Source organism: Stegodyphus dumicola, chromosome X1 (genome assembly GCF_044657685.1).
Source record: "Stegodyphus dumicola isolate Sdum_Otavi_A_Nest chromosome X1, ASM4465768v1".
Lineage (NCBI taxonomy): Eukaryota > Metazoa > Arthropoda > Arachnida > Araneae > Eresidae > Stegodyphus > Stegodyphus dumicola.
The window spans coordinates 51,728,774-51,737,345 of record NC_140780.1 but is presented as its reverse complement, the minus strand read 5'-3'; the positions used below and the strand labels follow the sequence as shown (position 1 = coordinate 51,737,345).

Sequence of the window (8,572 nt, the reverse complement as noted above, 5' to 3'; positions counted from 1 at the left end):
CATTAATTAGAGCTGTTAGTTAAATCCTACCTAACAGGCAGATACTTTGTCGTTTAACTTACTCCACTAAACGTCTGGTACGAAAAAGTAGAACTTTTTAATCAAATATAGATTTGAAAACTGGGGACTGGAATCTTGCTATGTAGTTTGCGTTTCCCCCCGTAGGTTTCAGTTAGAGAAGTATTTTGTGGCAATCACATTAAAAGGGGTGTGTGAGAGTGTGTTTATGGTTAAGTCTGCAAACAGAAATTCTCGCTTGTGTGAGGGTGTGTGAGTTATGTTACTCGAATGTAAATAGGTATTGTTTGTTAAATTGTGTTTCTTTTGATTTCTCTGGTGTTCGATAGTTCTTGTTATATGCTGAAAAACGATGATTTATATTTTAAGTAGTCTTAACATTGCCTGTCTCAAATATAAATGTATATTCGTTGTAAGTTTTTATAAATTTCTAATTTATATATTTGTAATAGTTTTCGTCTAATTTCTGCACATTTGAGGATATGTATTTTAATTTAATGCTTATTATCGTAAATGGGTGTAATTTTTGTGCAGTCGCGACTGTTAATTTTAAACAGGTGTTATTTATGTGGATATTTCACATCTCGTATGTGTATTAAAAATGTGTCCAGTATCGTGGATGGAGATCGGTGTTTATTTTGGAAAATCTTCGATTTTATAGCTATGGTGTTCTATCGTAATTAATAATTTATCAATATTTTCAAAATTGGATCGATTATATAAGTTGGTAATGAAATCCAGTGATCATAATTATCCGGATTCTTTTCGTATTAGTGCGGAGTTCTGACAAAATGAATGTGAGCACCCACTCATGTAAATGTTAGAAAGGTTATTTTAAATAAATATTATTTATTGCTATACTCTTGAGAATAGATGCAATTTATTTGTGTATTTTATAAATGTAATTTTATGGAAGTATTTTGTAGGATATTATTATAAAAATGGAATGTATTTTAATATTTTGTATAAAATAAATTTTTATGGAAATATTTTGTAGAGTTTTAATCCACTGTGTATCTTTATGAATTAAATTCTTATAACTTTAGTAGATCTAAAGCTGAAATAATTGTGAAGTAGATACTGTTGTTGTTTTTTTGAGGAATTTTAGTAGCTGAACTTTATAGGGCATATGACTTTTTAGTAGTAGTAATTGTATTTGTTATTATTTCCTATTAAACTATGTGGAATGATGGTATTTATTGTTTCATAAAAATTCACTTTGTACTTTGATTTAAAGGTACTTGTGTATTTTTCTGTCAACCATTTTTAGAAAATTGAAACTGCTGGAATTCAGGGAAATTTAATGCCAGTAATGGATAATTATGAAACCATAACATGTTTGTAAGATCTTCGCCTTCATTTTATATAGCACTAATCATTTTTCGATAAGCCACTTTATCAAAAAGGATCTGTTATGTCAAGACTTATTGACTTATGCTAAAATGACTTGCATAAATCTAATTTGTTTATTTAAGTTTTCTTATGCTATATTTAAGCAGGATTTACTAGTTAAATTTAACAAGTTTCGTTTTAATGACCTTCATTCATTAAGACAGTATTTATATCTTTAAGGAAAATGAAAAGACAAGATATTTTAAGTAGAAGGCAGTGCATACAAAGTAACAAAAAATCTTATGGTCGTATGAAAATCGTGATACTGTGCATAGAGTTAAAAAAAGACAACTTCACAATATTTTGATAAAAATGAAACTGTTTATAATGAGATTATGAAACCCAGTTTTTTAGTACTGTGATTTGATTTCTTATGCAAGTATAGTTAAATTTATGAATTGATGTTTATATTCAGCAACATTTCCTTTTTTGGCAATATATTACTTCACGTATGTTCTTGACAGATCTGCAGATCTGTCAAGAATCTTAGAGGTGTTGAATAAAGTAATTCAGGCTTTGATTGTGGCAGTTTGATACATCAATAATGAATCATTGAAGTTGTTGAATTCAGCTGCATAACTAGAACATTTGCCATGCAAGGCAGTGTGTTTGCCACCTCTCTCCATGCACACCAAAAGATTTATGTCAAAATACATGTAAGGAAACAAAAGTTCTTCCCTTATTTTTAAAGTAAAACCTTAAATCCAACATTTTAAAATGCTTATTTAATGTAAATACAAGCCAGTTTCCCCTAGAAAGTCATCCATGAAGGCATGTCTTCCCTTATGTTCCTTACTATATCTAAATAACAGACCCTATGTATTTCATAAATATAAGCTTGTGGCCTTTTTATAATATGAATATGAGAAAATTTTTAGTTTCTAACCCTTTCAAGAACTTTAAACCTCTGTGAAGGCATCCATCTGTTAGGAAAATAATTATAGTAAGTATTACCATAACACACAAAACCCATGTTGTGTTTCTTACTCTGATGATAGTATCACAAACTGCTGCAATATTATGCTTATAAAAAATGCCATCTTGAACGGACCTTTTTGTCCCCCTTCCAGCTACACCAGGAATTGAATGTTATCTCTACCACTTTTATTATTCAAAGTTATGATGCAACTCTAAACAAATTTGCTCTGAACCAGGATTTCTCAACTGGGAGGGAATCTTTTCTTGGGGAATTTTATAGTTGTGGGGGTTGAAGTGGTGAGCCTATTTTCTTAGCCATTAAATATTTAGTTTGTTTATGGCTGCTCTTCTTCAAAATTGGGGGTAGAACTGATTGAAGTCATAGTGCCACCTGTATGGTGCTCAAGGCTATTGCGAACGACAGGCACAGTCTTGCTCTCATTGTCACGATGAATTTTGGGTTGATCTTTGGAATATGGTAACTGGTAGTTTGGCGACATTTTGGAGGCGATAAAGGTTACTACCTATGACTTTGGTAATAATGTGAGAAGTACTGAGTTCCGATTACGCATTATTTTGTGTGAGGGAAATGAGAGATAATGAGATATGTCATGTGACATTAATGGATGAATTACAGTTCTTTAATCGGAAAAGGGGGGAAATCTGGAAAAAAATCTGGCAATTTTGTGTTTAGCTTTATTCTGTGTTGTGTGAAACAATGTTGGTTAATTTTTGGATCCCATGGCCCTAACTAAAGTGAATTCAAAATGGGTATTTAGTGGGATTGAGAGGGGTAGTAATAAGTGTTTTTTTAAGTTTGTGCAAGATAGAAGTAAAAATGTTTTATTAAGTTATTTATTTTACCTGGTACCTTGCTGTGAACTATAAGTATGATTTTAAAGATCCTGAAACAGGCTCACATACGCTTGCTTTTTATTTAGCGGAGGAAATAAGAAAAGTTTATCGGCCACGTAATCAATATTCTAAAGAAGATTAGGTAAGTTAGTATTTTTAATTATTTGAGGATATTATTTTTATGCATTGTTCTAAATGTAAGGAGTAAATAAAGTTATATGATATTATTGGAAAATTGTTATTAGCAATGATTTAGTTTAAAGTAATTAGGATTATAAGCTAATTTTTATTAATTTAATGTATGTGCTTATTTATATTTTAAGTAGTGTTTTTGAATTTAATTATATTTTAATTAAATGGTAGTTATTTTGTGAATTATATGTTTGTAGGAATTTGGTATACGTTTCAGTGGAAGTAAACGTGTATGGAAATAATTTAAATATTTGACACTAAGTATTTGTAACCATTTGTAATGTTTGCGGTATGAATTCGTTGGTGACGTTTATAATATAATAGATAATTTAGAGGTGAAAGTTTTTGGATATTTTATTTATTTTATACATGGAAATGTTCATCTTAGGAAAGGGTATATACTTTTTCGCGATCAGGTAATTTCATATATGTTCTTTTATGGGATTTAAAGATTCACAAAATTTTCATGCATTTTCGTGAAATTTTTCTAATTTATGAGAAAAAAGCAGTGTACGTGGATATAGTGAAGAGTGTGTGCAATGCCATTTTTGTACAATTCTGGGATTTTTTTTTAAGTAAAACTAAGTCGACGTGTACATGGTTTAGTGATATTTTAATTAAATGATAGTTATTTTGTGAATTTTATGTTTGTAGAAATTTGGTATACGTTTCAGTTGAAGTAAACGTGCATGGAAATAATTTAAATATTTGACACTAAGTATTTGTAAGCATTTGTAATATTTGCGGTATGAATTCGTTGGTGACGTTTATAATATAATAGATAATTTAGAGGTAAAAGTTTTTGGATATTTTATTTATTTTATACATGGAAATGTTCATCCTTGGAAAGGGTATATACTTTTTCGTGATCAGGTAATTTCATATATGTGCTTTTTACCAAGTTTAAAAATTCACAGAATTTTTTTGCATTTTCGTGCAAATTTTTGTAATTTATGAGAAAATAGCAGTGTAGATGGATAAAGTTAAGAGTGTGTGCAATGCCATTTTTGTGCAATTCTGGGATGTTTTTTTAAGTAAAAATAAGTCGATGTGTAAATGCTTTATGTGTATGTGCTATTCTGAAAAACGCGCAAAGAGTTTGCGATTGTGCACTTTTTCCCAATTTTGCAGTTAATATTTGTCATGATTAAGCAGTTTTGTTACATAAAATTTCTAGCATAAGTGTAATTCGGCTAGTAGATTGTTGAAAAAAGTGTTCAGTAAATAAAAAGAAAAGAAACATGTCTTTACTTCGTGAAGACAAAATGGCGGCGGAAAAAAAAAAAAAAAATAGAGGGTTGCTGTAGCAGAGTTGGTCGCCAAAAAATCGCCAAGTTACCATAATCCAAAGATCAGCCGAATTTTGTGATCTTGTTCTGATGTTACAGTCAGACAAGTGAGATTAGTCACAACACAAAAAATACTTTTATGCAAGTTCTGGTATTTATCAATGTTTTAAAACATTTTTTGGTTAAAAATATAATAACGGGTACCCCTTGGCGAAAATTTGCAGCATGGATACCGATTTTATGCAATTCTTTGACTTGTTATTTTGGCTTCTGTAGCGGCGAGTACACATTGACCTATTTTCACCTAAAAAACATCAGAGAATTGCACAAACTTAACATTGTGTACACTTCGACCTTAACAAAAAATCAGAGAATTACACAAACTAGTCATCGCGCACTCCCTTGGCTTTGTCCATGTACACATCGAACTATATTCTCTTAAAAAGTCCAAGGAGCAGCCAACAATATATATATATATATATATATAATCTGAATAAACTACATTTTAAATCAAACAATGAAATAAGATAAAAAAGGAAATTCATCAGGTCGAGTAGACTTTAAGGTACCCCTTGTATTATGGCAAAATTGTAGTTTGATTTATCGCCAAGTTGTCTCATTTATGGTAGCCTGAGCAGTTGAATTTTATGGAAACCCAATTGTGACGTAATCGGGTGCATGATTCTGGGAAATTTTGAATCGTGGGATGTTTTGTAAGCATTTTTGTGGTGTGTTGGTTTGATTCTTTAGACGGTAGAATGGCCGAATGTAGTAAGATTAATTTGAAGTTTCTGTACTATCTGGAGCGAAAGTGGAAAAGAGCTTTAATTGACTGGTGTATAAATGAAGGTTTACTTAGTAGCCATTATAAGTGTCCTGTATTAGGAAGGATATGCGTCTAGTCGAACGAAAAAAACCGTTTAGATGGATTTGAATGGGTTTGTAGGAAGAAAGGTTCAGATGGTCACTATGTGAAGCATTCGATCAGAAAGAGTACCTGGTTTGAAAAAGTCATTTGAGTATGATTGATATTTTGATTTTTACGTGGCTCTGGGTGTGCAAAGCAAATTCGAAAATCATGGTAAGTGAATATTTGCTTTTGGTAGTGCTGAAATGTATAACATGTTTTTCCTTTTGTGTGCACTTTACATTGTAATTCTTCCTGCGGGCTCAATTTTAAGCACTGCTCAAGTGAACTACAGTTACGCAGTGGCTTTGTGATTTAGTGTATTCAGTGAATTAGAGACTCGGTGCCTTAATATAGAGATCTCAACAGCTTCCTAATATAAGACTTCAACAGCAGTGCTTTAATATAGAGATTACAGTGCCTTAAGATAGTTCCTTGTTATAGTGCCACAATTTAGTGCTCAGTATAGTGCCTCTAATTGCCATAATATAGAGATTTCTACAGCATTCAGTGAGATAGTCTACACAGTGAAATTAGAGACTTAGTGCATAATTTTAAAGATTCCAATAGCAATTAGTGAATCTGCGGAATAGCAGAATATTTTTTTTTTTATTTATCATTAGTGATTTCATACAATAGACTCAATGCAGTATGTCTGAAATGCGTACCTCCACACACTGCAGTGATCTAGATTTGCCAAATCACTTAGTTTCAACTGACTTCTCATATAGAGAAAAAATAAAAGCGGTCTTCGACGAGAGCGTACAAATAGCCAATACAGTTCGAGGTAATAAAAATATATTACCACGCCTCATAGCCACTCTAGAGATATTTCGGGACATCGCATTATGTGGAACAGAGGTAGTCAACAAAGACGTGAACACTTCTGTAATCTCGCGCTGTACCACTAGCACTAACACCCCTTACCCTGAGGTGGTTACTTCAAGTACAAACACGGACTCCCTGCCAGTAACAGCAACTACGCAGGCTCCCAGGAACACCGGGGAAAGGCATAGCCACTTGAAGTCAGCGACAACACCATCAGTGATTGTGCCCCAGAAACCAACCTTTGCGGCAGTGCTTAAACAGTTCAGTAAACCCAGTCTGATCATCAACCCTTTAGGGAGTATCCATCCACGTGATCTAAGAACACAGTTACAGCAAAAGGTTCCACTTAGTGAGATCCCAGTTGTCGTCAACGCTATCAAACCGGCTTCAAAAGGCGGACTAGAAGTTTTTTGTAATACAAACGAGGAGGTACTCAAGTTACAGGAGCACATCAAAAAAGCTGAGGTCCAGGCAGAGGTTCGTCTCAGGCAAAAGAGGCAGCCGAGAATAGCCATCCATAATGTTCCAGAACATGTTAAACCAGAACAGCTCATCGCAGAGCTCAGCGCAACAGCAGGTCTATCAGCAAGAGTATACAAACCCCTGTTCCGACTTAAAGAGCGCCGAGCAAACAGAGTCAAATGGGTTCTCGAGTGTACCACGGAGAGCTTTGGAATCGCCATCAACATCAGACGTCTGTTCACAGCATGGCAGGCTCATACTATCACGGAGTTCTTGGGAATCCGTAGATGTTATAGATGCCAGCAATTCGGGCACTCCCAGGATCTCTGCCGCAGCAAGAAACAGTTCTGTGCCTTCTGCGCTGGGTCGCACAACACCAAAGTCTGTCAAGCAGAGTCACCAGCCTGTATCAATTGCGGGGACTGTAACTACCGCAACGGCACCTCCTACTACTTTGAACATCCGGCATACCACCCGGAATGCCCGATGTACCAGAGAGCCGTCTACAACACATGCTGCAACACACAATACTGAAGCTATAACATCTCAGCAGCCTACCAATGCCATGTTACTACCTAATGCGTCTGAAGATAGCAACACTATCTCACAAGAGATCCTACCGACAAATATCGACAACCCAGCCAACCTGATTCTAACTCATTCCTCAGCAGGCTCCATAAAATGCACGCAAATTAATCTCCAACGGGCAGAAGCAGCTAATACGCAGCTAGTGCAGCATGTCCTCGATCATGAGATAGATATCATCCTTCTCCAAGAGCCTTACTGCAGAAACGGCGCAATAGCCTGCCTACCACTCTCATGGAAGATCTTCCAGCGGAAAGCGCAACTTAACGAACTACCCCCGAGAGCGGCGATCATTTGTTGTAATCCACAATGGTCCCCACTCATTATCAAGCAGGCACGAGATCATGTTGCAATTCTTCTGAATTATAATAACTCCCAGATTATCCTATCATCCGTCTACAGCTCTCCACCAGAAGACATCAGCAATGCAGTAGATAGTATAGCAGAAATACACAGAAAACATACTACCATTCCTCACGTAATAAGTGGAGACCTAAATGCGCACAACGTCATTTGGGGATACCCAAATACCTCACCGAAAGGAACAGCGTTAGAAGAATTTATAATGACAGCCAATCTACAGTTAATAAATACTCAGAACGCCCCACCGACGTTCGACAACTCATACAACAAAGGATGGCCTGATTTAACAATAGCTACAAGTAACATAGCCAATATAACAGATTGGAGGGTCATAGACGACGAGAGTTGCTCTGATCATAAATATATCCACTTTGCAATTAATACCGACACAAGCATCACTATCCTTAAGCGCTACAAGATCCCAGGCAATAAACTGCGTGCATTAACAAAGGCTTTCTCGGATACCCTACAGAGTGAAGAAGAAGTAATAGACCAAATAAATAGCCCAGAGGGATTAGACACTTATACAGATCATCTCCTCAATACATTGCGATGTATTTGTGACAAGCTCCTGAAGACTCGCACTGCTAAACGCATACAAGGCATATGCTGGTGGACTAAAGAACTACGCCAATTACGGCAAAAGTGCAGAGCCCTAAGACGGGTGTAACGGGTCTCCGAGGTGTAATGGACGAAGCCACCAAAATGGCATTGCTGACCACATTCCGCAGGGAAAGGGCGCATTATAAAAAATGCATACTAC

The 8,572-nt window shown here is 35.2% G+C and overlaps 1 protein-coding gene across 6 annotated transcripts in view; it reads left to right on the top strand.

Moving 5' to 3' along the window:
- Window positions 1-202: 202 nt before the first annotated feature.
- The window catches only part of Rbcn-3B (WD repeat-containing protein Rbcn-3B), a 130,200-nt gene continuing 121,830 nt past the window's right edge, over window positions 203-8,572 (top strand). For 3 of the 6 annotated variants that reach the window (XM_035354307.2, XM_035354304.2, XM_035354308.2), the window contains exon 1: window positions 203-298. The gene's annotated coding sequence lies outside the window, so the exon portion shown is untranslated. Of the gene's footprint in view, window positions 431-3,269; window positions 3,326-8,572 lie in introns of all 6 variants that reach the window. The other 3 variants (XM_035354305.2, XM_085808469.1, XM_035354306.2) reach the window with 3 other exon arrangements.